We start from the raw sequence: 12,536 nt of genomic DNA, 5'->3' as shown, positions 1-12,536 counted from the left end.
GGGTCCCTCAAAGGGCAAGTCAGAGCTCTAACTGATGTGTCCCTTGCTGAACTCCAGAAGAGTTGCTTCCCACATACGGTCTACAGAAAGAGTTTGGGGAAACGCAGCCAGGCCAAGCTGTGTGGTGTTTTATTTTCCTCAAAATCTGAGTGGTGTGTATCAAAGAATTCACATGATGGCTTTTAATTCAGTCCTGGTGCTGCCAGTTTTACTGTAGGAGAGAAAAAGTGGGCTATGGGAGTCAACACATGGAGGTACAGACAGTCCCTGAATTGTCCTCCGGTGCAGAAGCAGCAGTGCTCAGCCTCAGTGAAGGCAATGCACCTTCACCCTTTCATACTTCTTGCAGAGGTGGCTTCAGCTTGATCTTTTCCTCTTTCATATAAGGCCCTATCTCAGTTCTGGCAGGGCAAAATGAGAGCTAAAGTAAGAATAAAAAAAAAAAAAAAAAAAAGGAATAAAAGAAAGAAAACACAACTTCAACTTCAATGGTGAGAACATATAGCCCCTTTTGTTGCAAATATGAAAGCAATCAAATCTGGATGATAACAGATATTGTTCACATTTTCTGTATATGTCATGCAGACAATACTGTAACCCAGGAGGACTCTCATGCTGGATCACTGGTTTAAATCTCTCATGTGTAGTACAATCAAGCAAATTGTCAAACACACTTCTGGCCACAGCAACAAAACAGCATTTGATTCATGCCCATAAATACAAGGATGAAAATATTGATATTTCAGTAAATCAAGCAGCTTCCATCTCTATCATACTTTGCTTTTCAGAAGCGAGACCTGAATTCTCAATGTCTCTCTGCTAATGGAATTTTTCTAAAACCTAATTAAAAAGTCTCTATTCAATGGGCTGTGGAGAATTTATAGCAGTGAAGCTGTCTGTGTCAGACAAATATGCTATTGATAGTCCTGTGGGAAGTAATGATGAAGGGACTACAAATAAGAATAGAGAGAGAAAAAGGAAATACGCAGTACACTGGGCTCATTTTCACACAGCTGGACGCTGGTGTGAGGGAAGGGCAAGGAAGGGAGAGGGCTGGGATGTGCTGGTGTCAGCACAAATGAATGCTGCTCTGGGAGAGCTTTCAGTGGAAGAATCAGAGATGTCCCGTGGGCTTTTACCCCTTCTCAAGGTAGGGGATTCATCTGCTGTTGTGAAATGGCCTCAGCTTTTACACAGAATCATAGAACCATAAAATGTGGCTTACGTGGATATTGCCTGCAAAACAGACCAAAATAGCCACCACTATGTGAGCTCTGGGATCACCAGCCAGTGCTTAGAAATCATTCTCCCAGGGTGAGAAGTGTTGTGTGCATGTGCATGTTGCTACTTTCAACCTGCCCCAACAAACAGTGCCAGAGTGTCTGTCCAACACTCAAAAGCGCAGCAAACCATCCCACCAGGCATCACTGCCCAGTAACGCCACAGATCCCTCCTGAAGGGTGAAGAGAAATGGCACCAGACCATCCTGGACACTGCCACCACTGGTGACAGTCAGCCAGCCACCCAACAGGGAGCCCTTCCTTTACAGCACGCACAGCAGGCCAGCCGGGCTCTAGCACCACGTGTCCCTAGAGCCCTGCTGTGTTGCACCCTGAGCTGGCTGTGCTCCCAGCCCCACAGCCCCTGCACCCCAGCACTTTGCAGCCAAGGGTGTTGCAATGGCAAAAATGCAATTGCATTGTTGCCGGGAAGGTCGCTGAGATTTAATTGTGTATAAACTGAATGACGAGTTTAGAGTTGCTGGAACCCACTGTTGCCTTGTGCATTTTATAGATGCTGTTTCTACATTATAGCCTCTAGCTGGCTGGATTTTGTTTGGTGAGGTTTGTAACCTCTTTAGTCATCTCCTCAATAACAAAAGAGAGCTTTAGAAATGTGGGAAACATGAGGCCCCTATACGAAAGGGCCTGATTTCTGAGCAACAAGTCAGCTGCCCTTACATTCCTGCCAAATGTCCTTCTCATTAGGCAACAGAATCAGCCACATTCACGTAATGCAGATTTAACTGCTTGCGTTAATGAGGCCACCTGCAAGAGGAGAAACAGAGGGGGAGCTACATGAGTCAGAGGGAGGCCTCAGAAGCTGGAAGCCCCGGCCAGGTGCCCGAACCTGAAAGTTTTTGGGTTGGGGTTTTTCCCCCTCAGCCTCTGCAGAGTCCAGCCTGGACTGGAGGTTAATTCCTGGCTCAGTCCCTCTACTCTGCTGTAACACTCTTCTTTAGTGAAATTACACCAGTAGTGAGAAAAAGTTCTGCCAATATTTTAACTCAAATCATTTCTTGCCACCTCTATAACCCTTGATGATTGCATTGGGATCTATTCAGAATAACCGTAATTTAGTAAATGCTATGTTTGCCATTCCTAAGTGTAGCATTATACAAACTTAGATTAGATAATTCCCTGCCCAGTTATGGGTGCCAACAGGCTGGTCAGAAATTTTCAGAGGTGTTGGTTGTTTGTTTTTTTTCTTTTCTTTGTTTCTTTTTCACATGCTGTAACTAAACTTGGCCATTTTAACTGTATAAGTAACAAACTGATTGCTACTTTCAGGACAAATTTGGTAAATTCTTAGGTATTACATTAGTCTGAGAGATCTTCTACTGCCGGCCTTTGGGAAAAGCAGACCTGGCAATGGTGTGAAGCAGAGACCCCGATAAGACCCTCAGCAAAAGTGCTCCTGAAAAATAACTTCCAAAGAGATTTCACATGGGAGATGCCACCAGGAGGTGGCTGAGGGGTGTTGCAGAGGTCAGCCTTAGAACTGAGGCTTGTTCCTTTCCTGAGCTCTCTTCTGAAAGAGACACAGCAGGAGTGGGGAAGGTGAGCCTCAGCAGCTTTAAACAAGCTCTGTGGCACACCTGTGAGACTTCACCTTCAGCAGGTACCAGCACAGGTGCTGCAAGAGGTGGTGTCCCAGCATCACCAAGAGGGAATGCAGGAGCTGTGGATGTTTTTGTCCTCAACACATGGGATTGCCCTGGTACTTTCCTCCTTTGATAAAAGCAGGTAAGGCAGTTGCCTGAAAAACGCTGGCTAACCAAGTTAGTTGGCTACACAACAGTGCTGCTCTTACACTTTTTGATTGCATTTTATGAGTTTCCCTATATCTGCTTAACTTTCTTTTGCACGTATTCTACTGGATTACACAGACGTAAGTCACCTGTAATTTTCCCCTTTACAGATGGGTGCTTATGTGACTTTCTGAAAACATCCCATGCTGTCTTGTGTGGTGATGAGCCATCTCTATCAAATTGCTTAACAATGTCAAGCATTTCAGTTGACCTTTGTAGTTACCTCTTACTTTTATTTGTTAGCATGTGAACATGCTATTAGATATAATAGAATGATTGCTTTGTTTTCTTCATGAAGAATGTCATTGGGGAAAAAAAAATTTAGACAAATTTTATCATCAGTTGAAATGGTGGCTGGAAACTTGAGGCCAGAGATGGAAATAGTAAAATGAATAGATTGAAAAATATTTGATAGTTCTTCCTTAGAAAGACATTTTAACCAGCTTAAGTGAAATTTTTGCCTTCACCAGCCAGAAGAATGAAGTATTTTCTTTCCTTTGTTTTCTTTCTTTTTCTTCTTAGTTGGTTAAATCAAAGCGGCTCTGGGCATATAGATCTCCATGAAGCAGAAGAGTTTTAGATCCTCTGCTTTGCTACATAAACAGTGAGGCTGTTCCTGTCTTGAACTCACTGTCCCTTGACGCAGCCAGTGACTGGAAGGAGGAGAAAGTTTTTTTGAAATAATTTTCTATTCGTATCCATTTGCTTCTTTAGACAATTAAAAATATAAAGTCTGCAAGGAGTACTTGCTTTAATGGTTTTGAGTTCCCAGTTGCACTACAAGCTACCTTCTGATCCAGGCTTAGTGTGGCACAGAGATGGCTTCAGAGGGCCTGTTGTGACTACGCTTTGCCACCAGAGAACAGCCCAGCATAATACTTATGCTGACATTGTTGGCTTGCTCCAACATGGGCTGGTGGCTTTTAATCTGATGCACCCTGAATGACTGCCCAGGCAGAGTCATGCATGGCCCTGGCAGTCCCACCAAAAGTCCCCAGTTTGTACATGCCCTTTTTGTGCCCTGATCCCTGCAGTCCTCGCTGCACATAGGGAAGAAGAGGGGCCAGGGTGTCCTAGACCTCTCATGTCCATGGTGGGCCGGTGCTTGCTCTGATGAGGCAAGGCCACACAAGCAGGGTCAGCTTATGATGGCAGCCTTCCCCCAAGGCCATGCCCAGCCACCCAGCCCAGGTTGCTCACAGGGCACAAACAGCAAGCCCCCTGTGCAACGAAGCTGGAGAAACTGCTTTTGAAATCCTCTTCCACAAGCTCTAGGGTAGGGTTAATCATCCAGAGTGGCAGCATAGGAGCAAGCCCCCCTGAAATGTAGGAGATGGGGACAGAGGGGTCTGTGGTGTTGTCCTGCCTCAGACCCGGGGTGCTGCTGCCGCCCCAAAGCCACCCCTGCCCTGCCAGCCCTCTGGTGTATCTAAAACAGTGCTGGCTTCCTGCTTTTTGTTCTTCTGCAATAGGGGACAGGAAATATAAAGGGAATAATTACTGGAGGTAAACATCTTCATTTTTTTTCCTCTGTAAATTGACTGCCTGTGAACCTTGGGTGTGCTGAGATCTTCCAAAGCGCTGCACCCCGCTTTGTGAGTGAGCCTTGCGCTCCCTCTTCTGGCATGTGGACTGGGTGCTGCAGAGGGAGGAGGAAGAGTAGGGATGGTGGTGGTGGTGGCTGTCCTCTGCTCGCAGGTGCTAGCAGCTGGGGCCCTGTTTGCCCTCAGCTGCTCTCGGCCCCACTGGCACCAGCCCAGCTCTCCCCAACCATCCTCACGCACCCTTTAATGGTGCACATCTTTAAAGACACATCTGCCTCCTTTAATGAAGAGAAATCCCTTGACCCTTCTGTGCCAGGACCCTCCTGTTTGGACCTCAGGAGGTGCAGACCCCAATGGGAGAGTGTCCTTTAATCAGAAACCCTGCACTGTAGGCTGCACTGGGGAAATGACCCTGACAGTGCTTGCTTGTGGCTTTGGGCACACCATAGCCATGCTGCAGCCTTCCAGTGGATGACAAGAGAAATAAAATAGTTGTTTCTATGCATTTGTGGTTCTACGGTTTCTAGTTCATTCACGTACCTAATGGATTCAAGATATAATTGTTTCCCTTTGGCTTGGTGCAATACGCAGATACACCTGAGTTCCTCTAGCACTTTTTCTCGCTCCTCAGCAATCTTGTGTGAGCTCAGAGTTCACCATTGGCGCACGGGGATGGATTTGTCTGCTTGGTGAGTTGTGCTGGTGCCACATACACTCACCTGGGACATCCCAGATACCTGCACAGAGGTGGTAGGACCTATGGGAGACCTCTGCCCTGCTGGATGGGAAGTTCTGGATGCTGCTCTTGGGTTGTGTGGAACGTCTCACAGTGTAAGATTCAGCCCAAACCAATGCTACTGGCACTTTCACACACAGGTGCACAGTGCAACTGTGTATGATAGGTACCTATAATATATCCAGAGATACTCACAGCTGTTTAGGTCCTTACTTACAGTTGTCCACAGGTGCTAGTGGTCCAAATGTTTATTATGTCCAGAGGGGTCTAAGACATGATGCAGTTGCCTGCATCAAGAACACAAGTTCCCTGCAAGTCCTTCAGGTCCTAGAGCAACTGAAACATGCAAAAGTAGTTCTTGAACTAAAAGGTATATATATGAAATAGAAGCTCGACCTTCAGAAATATAAAAAAAACTATTTTTCAGGGATCATTTTAGCAAATAGTTTATTTTGCTCAAAGCTTAAAATCAGTGATGGCTGAATTGAAACTTGTAACAGAGCCTTTCCTCTTGCACATCATCACAACATTGCTTTATTTGTTCTGATGATGATTTAGTCTCTGGGAATTCAAGAGGCTTGCTGATCATTTCCAATTGTTTAGGTCATTAAAAGGAGTAGGGGTAAGCCCTTAAACACCCAATATTTTATTTTATTTATTTATTTTCTTGTTCAAGTTGACTAAATAACTTGCTTGGGGGATGCTTCTTTGCCTCCACAGAGCCAACCCAGGGTGGTTTGCACACCCACCCAGCTGGGGACGGGAGACATAGCAGCTCAGCCAAGCCCAACAGACTGATAGCAGCATGGAGGGAAAACTGCATTTCTGAAAGTTGCTGCACCGATCGTGGCAGTAGGAGAAGGGGATGCTGGAGTGAAGCTAGACAGGCTTTGTGTCACTGCTATTAGTCAGGGTGTCTAAGTAGAGACAAGCTTCTGCAGGAAATCTATTTTAAAGACAGTGCTTTGAATGGAGTCACAGGAAAAAAAGAAAAGTTGAAAAGTAAGATTGCAGAGAGCTCATCCTCTGCTGCGACATCCTGCTGTCCTGATAAATGGAGCTCAAAGTGACCATTTTGTTCATTTTCCCTCTCCTATTGCTCATGTAAACAGACCTCTGACATGAACTCTGAACGTGCTCACATGAAAATATGCAGAAAAGTTGATTTTGCATGGTGGGGGAACTGGATAAAATAAAGGAAGACAAGGAAGTATTTGTAAGATGTTCCCATGTGGCTTCTTCCATGCCACAACCCAGGGAGAAGAGGTGCTGGGGTGGCACCACATCTCCAGCTGTCTTCTTGGCAGGTCCTGGATGCTGCATGTAGGCAAAGCAATGCATGTACAAAAAAATGTACATACACAAAAGATGTGTGACGCCTCAAAATCCATGGCCTTACTCTTGGGCACACATCACATTAGTTAGAGTCTATTTAAAGCAAATTATAAGGTAAAAAATATATATGTGTGTATACATGTCACAAGCATATGCATACACATACAAATATATGTTGTATAATATAGACATATAAACATAACCATAAATTCATATTTTTTCCTATCTGCCTGGTGCAGCCACTCCAGGGTCACAAACCTGCCCGTCTCATACCAGATGTACCTGTGAACTCAGGGGCATGTTGCCTTACACTATAAATAGGCCCAGCACGGGTCTATTTAATCCGTTAAGCAAAGGGCTGCTTAGTGATGAAGGCTGTGGTCTTGGCCTGCCTTCAGAAGTGCAGTACACTAATCTTCACTGTTTAAAGAGCTTTAAACAGTGGTGTCACCGAAACCGGGGGCCATGTGATGGGAAAGGTCTGTGTGGAAGGCAAGGGGGAGCTCACGCAAAAAGCCTCAGCTCCAGTGTGCCAGTGAAGATGGGCTTGCAGGGTGGGGAAACCTTCCTTCAGCCCATTCAGGCAAAAGTAGGGCTCTTTGCCTTTGAGTGCAGAATCCAGGCAGATTGTCGTGTCCTGCCTGGGTGCCAAACCCCTATCAGGAATCCTTTCTTTCTCGTTTTGCATCGTCCTGTCCATGCACATTGGACTGCAGTACCTGGGAGTCTCTCAGAGTGACCCTGCTCCTCTGCCAGGTGAGCTGCAGACACCTGCACAAAGAACATTTCTGAGCTATGCACAACAGGGATTATACAGGATGATGCCGTAGAAACTCATTTAAATAAATCTTTCTTATATTATTAGCACTAGATTAACTAAACATCTCAAAAATCCCCTTTACTTCTGAATATTGGCTTATTTTTGGAGTTCATTTAACTTGGAGAACGAAAATCGGCTAGCTCTTTTGTAATGGGAATATCTAAGGATGTTCCCATTGCCACTTCGTTTCTCCTGGTGTCACATACATAGCGGAGAGGCACCCGTGCATGACTGAAAGCAGCAAATAGCTTCACCCCCCACACCCCACTTGTGCCTGCAGAACGGTGCTGCTTCCGTTGAGCTGCTGACTAGTTAAATTAAATCTGCTTACTGCTAACCCAAGAAAGAAAAAACTGTGGTCATTTCTGATCAGGTTCAAAGAAACGCATGTTTTGAGCTATTCATTCCTAAAACCAGCTCACCCAGTGGGGAACGCGAAAGTTGACTTTACCAAAAAACGCCTCTTCACTGCCATTCCCTGATACATAAGCAGTCGCTGTGTGTGTGCTGGGGCACGTTTGCCTCAGAGACAGCATCACGTTCCTTTGTCATCCAGACTGTGTCCCAGAAGACCACCCAGACCTGGGATGAGTCCGCTTGCATTGCTCTTCTTTGTCTTTAACCTTCAGGCAGAGTGTGTGCCTGCAGGCAAAAGCACGGCCAGGGTTTTATTTTCCATTAGTTATGTTCGTCTAAATTCTCTGATTTACGTTTGCCTAGGGAGGAGCTTTTTGGTTGTTTTATTTCTTTAATCACCCTCGATGAACATGTTTTTGGCACACCTGGTGTCCCATGAACAGGCAGGTAAAGGCTGGAGAAGATACCCAGAGTAGTGGGGGGTCTGTGTGGCTGACAAGTTTGACCATCAGACATTCACCCTGGCTCTCGCCTGGCTCTCCTTTATCACAGGGTGTGTCCTGCCCATTGCTGAATAAGCAGTTTCCAATCTGGTGAATCTCCAAATCAGTGCATTTATGTGTGTGTACGGCAATAGTTTTATTGACTTCTTAAATCACGCAGGTAATGGGGAGCCTTCAGATAATGCAATGATAAACACTCCAGAAGCAAAATGCTGCAGTGCTGCGCAATTTCAGGGTGGGAGGGGAAGAACTGGGGTCTCTTATTTAGCAAGGGACATGTGCACAGAACCAATTTGCAAATGGATATACACAGGGGTGTGTTATTCCCCCCTTTCTTTTAACGATGTGGGGTAGATAATGTGCAGCCAGGTAAATGTCAGGGGAGAAGTCGTGCAGCCTCTCTGCTCCCTGGGGATGCCCCATCCCACATCTCACTGCCCTCCTGATAACACACACGGGCTGTGTTACCACAAGTGGGTCTGCACGTCTCTCCTTCACGCTGCTCAGACATCGTCTCTGCAGTCCTGCAGCAGGAAAGAGATCAAGGAGAGAGGAGGCAGGGGCTGGGCATGCTGAAGCCGGTGTTGTGGGCTGGGGGCTCTGCTCTGCCCCCTTGTAGGCTCTGACCTTCTCCTGGGAAGTCCTCGGCTCTGTCCCTGTGCTGCACATTTCCAAGTGTGTTGGTGGGATTTATGTCATTCTGGTGAGTGGCAAATCCCCTGTGACATGCAGGTCTCTGTAAGAGAGGCTGAAGGACGAGGTTGGCCATCGGGGCTGTGGTGGCCCCAGGAAGGACGTGAGCTTGGTGTCATGGCCAGCTCTGGGGCCGCACATGGCCCCACTCCATACGGCAGGGGACTGGGATCTGCGGGGGGGTGGAGAAAGCGAAAGGCTTATGAGGTGAGAGGGAGGTCCTGAGAGGTAGAGAGGATCTAGGGGCATTGAGGTGGAGGTGCTATAAAAAGCAGGGATTACGGTGGTGGGGGTGGAGGTGGGGACTCAGCACCACTGAGGGGCAGGGATGGAAATCCTGGCTCCAGCCTCTCAGTGGAGAAGCAGGAGGATGAAGTGAAGAAAACAGATTATAAATAGGCCACCTGCTTTCCCTCCATGCAGCCTGTGTGGAAAAAAAAAATAACAAACTTAATTGATTTTAGTTTTTCGACAGGAAAGCAAGGTATGGAAAGTATTGCTGACCATAAAGGTCTGTCAGTATAGCACAGCCCAGCAGTTTACAACTGAGGCTTGACAAGCAGGAAGTTTCAAAAGGGATGCAAGTTGTACATATTAACTGGTAAGGGTAATTATGCAGGGTTTGGGTTCATAACTGGACCCTTGAGGAGGAGCTACCTTACACTGCAGTGTGTTGTATGACATGGGCACTATGGCTGGCGTGCATTGGCCTTCTGGGGTGGGTGAGCTGAGGTGGTAAGCAGAAAAGGCAAGCATAGATTTGCTTTTGGTGTCTTATTACTATTATAAGGCCATATTTAGCTTTATATGGTTTCCACAGGCAGAATTAAGTAATTGTGCCAAAATATTCAGTCTGTGAGGGTGAAGAAAATGCCCACGGTGAGGTAAAGTAAGATGTTTTCTGGAGAAGTTTAGCTTCCATTTTTCCACCAGCTTCAAGGGTTTCTTAAAATCAAGCTATCTCACAGCACGTGGCTGTAAGTGCCCAGCACTGGGTGCCTGCACTGAAATACATTTTGTGGCAGTTGTGTTTTGGCCTGAGGCCTGTAAGCTGTGATCCTGCCCCAGCCTGATGCTAGTAAAAGGGAAAGTTGCTAAAATTGTAAATAAACCTTTTTTTTTTTTTCTGCTGTTGGTGAGTGACACAAAACATTTTGTAGGGAAAGGGGACATTTTCGTTGTTATTGTTCAATTACAGCTTCAGACTCAGCTGGGAATAGTCTAGCCAGGTAGTTTTAGATGTGGATGATAAGCTGCTCTACAGATCTCTCTGGATTAACAGCAGCTCCACAGTGACACCTTACAGCTATTTTGCTGTAGTCCTTCAATATTTAAAATATATCCTGTATGCCAAAGCAAGAGAAAGCCTAGGTCTCCTGGGTGTCCCAGCATGGCCACACAGCTTCACACGACCAGAGGAGACCTGAGCAAGGTGGGACATGCTGCCCACCCTGCTGATGTCTGGGGGTCCCCTCCTCTGCCAAGGCAGTGGCATCTCCCCCATCACCTCTCCTCAACTGGGACCATCTTCTCATTAACCACTTCTGGTGGTCGAGGCACCAGCCAGTTTGGTATTTATTTGTCTTTTTTTATTATTTTCTAAATGGAGGCCACAGGCAAAATTTTGATGTATACTGCCATCTGCTGTGGGCTTAAAATCGTCCTGAGCATATTGCATCGGCTGCTGATGGCGGCGATGCTGCTGAGGATGTGGGTGCTCAAAGAAGTGACAGCATGACGCAGTGTGACATAGTTGTATAAAAAGGAGCTAGAGCCCCCATCCACTCGACCCTCTATGCAAAACGTGTGCTTTCAGGGTAAAGGGCTGATCACAGTGTACTCAGCTTACAAAGCTTGCAAAGCCCTGTGAACAACAGCAATGCCACCACACAGCAGTGGTAGAGATGCCATGATCTGCCTGTGACCTGTATATTGCCAGAGACATTGATGGATGATGCAGTGCCAAGGCTGGGTGGCCAAACTTCCAGTGGTGTTGGTAGCTAAAGGAGCTGACAGCAGGGCCAGCAGTGCCCAAGTCCCACCCTGCATGCAAGACCAAGGCCAAGCCTCAGGGCGCTGAAGCCATCTCATGGCTTCAAGTGATGCAGCTCCTTGCCAAGGCCCTTACTGCTCTGGTGCCCTAAGAGGACAGCTTGTTCTGGGGGAACACCTGAGGTAAAAGTGGCAGTGAGAGGTGGTCTGCAAAGATGGGTGGAAACTGGTTATTTGCAGAATAACCGTATCTATTTTAAAATAGGCCATATTTTATTGGGGGACCCTATCTATTTTAAAATGTACAGCTCAGAAAAGAAGGCCTCATCCCCACAATTGCCCTGGGCAGCCACTTCAACGTCATCCAGCAGGACCCACTCAAGCACATCCTTTCTCAGGAGATCCACAGCCTGCCCCAGCATCCCACCAACCTCTCCTGCACCAGCTTCAGCAGGGAACAGTCCTCAAACAGTAGGTGTGCAGGGTAGGATCCCACTTGCTGCAGCTAATTTCCATTCATTTAGGCCTCTGCTAAGGAATTAAAGCAGGTTTTGTCATTAATTGTTTTCCATATGTCCGCTGTGCTTCATATATTCATATTGCTCAGACTGGCAACTACCAAAGTGCTCTTTAGAAAAATGAATGAGGTTCAGAGTCAATTTTCTTTTAACCAGCAAAAATTGACATGACTGTTTTCTGCAATACCCAGAGCTATGTTTTTACTTCTCCCATGCCAAATTTTGAAGCAAAGCATTCAAAATCCTGCCTGGGTAACCAATGTCAATGCTGGGAACACAACCTTGCTGCCTTGCACTGGGACAGGAGCTGCACCAGTAAGAAAGCAAGTGGCAAAAGCAAGAAAATAAACTCAGAAGCCTCCACTCCTGTAAAATAAGTAAAAACAGAGATTAAAGGCAATGATCAAGTGTGCTCTTTCATCTGAGATAAGAAACACTTCCTTCTACCTTCCCTAAAGTTAAACAGCTGAAGTAAGCTCGTTTCTTACTGTGCTTTATGTAATCACAGCTTTTTGCACCCTACAGGTGTGATACTGCTCCTCACGGGGCTGTTTGTTGAAGAAAAGAAACTCCAGCTGTATCTTGAAATGCACTACATTCACAGAGATACTGGAGAACGTATCCTTCACCTTTCAGTGATCGACCTAAGCCTGTCACCACAACAGCAGGTTTTACAGTGCAGCACCTAGATGGTGGATGCTAAAGACCACCAAAAATTGGATGATTCAGATTTGTTCTTTTTTGTAAGTGTAGTGTGCAATTTGTGTATTTGCATTTACAGCCTTATAAGAATCTCCACAATGAGAAAGCCCCTACAAGCCCAGCTCTGCTGCATACGTCCTTCTCTGTGCAATGCTTGCTTCCTGGTGGAGGATGTGCTAGCATGTGAAAGCATGTAAAGTCTCAGAACGCTCTTTTGCTTACTCATATATTTGTTCTTAATTAAT

The 12,536-nt window shown here is 46.2% G+C and overlaps 1 long non-coding RNA gene across 1 annotated transcript; it reads left to right on the top strand.

Annotated features, from left to right (window-relative positions):
- The first annotated feature begins 2,820 nt into the window (after positions 1 to 2,820).
- On the top strand, positions 2,821 to 5,099 carry LOC110354580 (uncharacterized). Its single transcript, XR_002406695.4, has 3 exons — positions 2,821 to 3,026; positions 3,614 to 3,785; positions 4,952 to 5,099. It is a non-coding gene; the product is annotated as an uncharacterized lncRNA (long non-coding RNA).
- The last annotated feature ends 7,437 nt before the right edge of the window (positions 5,100 to 12,536 follow it).

This window comes from Anas platyrhynchos, chromosome 1 (assembly GCF_047663525.1).
Source record: "Anas platyrhynchos isolate ZD024472 breed Pekin duck chromosome 1, IASCAAS_PekinDuck_T2T, whole genome shotgun sequence".
Taxonomy (NCBI): Eukaryota; Metazoa; Chordata; class Aves; order Anseriformes; family Anatidae; genus Anas; species Anas platyrhynchos.
The sequence above is the reverse complement of the archived record's forward strand: the minus strand, read 5'-3'. Positions and strand labels throughout refer to the sequence as shown.